The sequence below is a fragment of the Lolium rigidum genome, chromosome 4, assembly GCF_022539505.1.
Source record: "Lolium rigidum isolate FL_2022 chromosome 4, APGP_CSIRO_Lrig_0.1, whole genome shotgun sequence".
Taxonomy (NCBI): Eukaryota; Viridiplantae; Streptophyta; class Magnoliopsida; order Poales; family Poaceae; genus Lolium; species Lolium rigidum.
This window is the reverse complement of record NC_061511.1, coordinates 90,415,001-90,416,306: the sequence shown is the minus strand read 5'-3', so window position 1 is coordinate 90,416,306 and position 1,306 is coordinate 90,415,001.

The window sequence follows — 1,306 nt, the reverse complement described above, 5'->3', positions numbered from 1 at the left end:
CAGAGGCGGCTGTAACTCTTCGTGAGGTACCCTCTGTGGCTTAGGTCTTCGGGACGAAGGGTTTGGCGAAGAAAAGGAGGCGAAAGGGGTCGTGGGCCCCTCACACCACATGGCGGCGCGGCCAGGGCCTGGGCCGCGCCGCCCTAGGGTGTGGGCCCACCCTGGCTCCTCCCGGCTCCTCCTTCCGGCTTCCTTCGTCATCTTGAAAACGAGGATTTTTGGTATAATTTCCTTCCACAGTTGATCTTCCGAAATATTGCGTTCGACGGTGCTTTTTCCGGCAGAATCCTGGCTCCGGTGTTCGATCCTCCAATAATGATGAAACATGCAAAATAGATGAAATAACATAAGTATTGTGTCCCAATATGAAATATATCGATGAATAACAGCAAATTATGATATAAAATAGTGATGCAATTTGGACGTATCAACTCCCCCCAGCTTAGACTTCGCTTGTCCCCAAGCGAAACTGAACTATGTAAACAGGTCCACATGTTTATGGAGTGAAGAGTCGATAAATAAAATACGGACAAGAAGCATCATATTCATTCTCACAAGACATTATAGTAAACAACTTCTTCATATAACTCAATCTTGAAACAAGTATAAGGTAGTCACAAGTAAAGGTGCATAAGGAATCATAATTGGTGATGGCAAACTTTGTTCTTGGTCAGAGAACATTTAACAAATTATATTCATCTATTGAGCAGTGCTCTCATATTAACAGCTGATGGTAATCTTGCATACTCAATCATAATGGTCTCTTCATAATCATTGATAACTTGCAAAGCTATATTCATTCAGATAAAACTTGTACTAAACAAGGAAGAATAAAAGACATGATGTAGCAAATCACAATATAATGGTTTGATCACAACTACTCAAATGCTTGCTTGAGATGGAGAGAAATAGGTTTACTGACTCAACATAAAGTAAAAGACAGGCCCTTCGCAGAGGGAAGCAGGGATTAAATCATGTGCTAGAGCTTTTTCAGTTTTGAAATCATATAAAGAGAGTAAAAGTAAAGTTTTGAGAGGTGTTTGTTGTTGTCAACGACTGGTAGCGGGTACTCTAACCCCCTTGCCAGACAACCTCCTAAGAGCGGCTCCCATAATATTTTCCTTTTGTGTGGCACTCCTTCCAACCTTTCTTTCACAAACCATGGCTAACCGAATCCTCGGGTGCCTGCCAACAATCTCATACCATGAAGGAGTGCCCTTTTATTTTAGCTTTATGATGATGATGACACTCCCCCAACCTTTGCTTACACAAGCCATGGCTAACCGAATCCTTCGGGTGCCGTCCA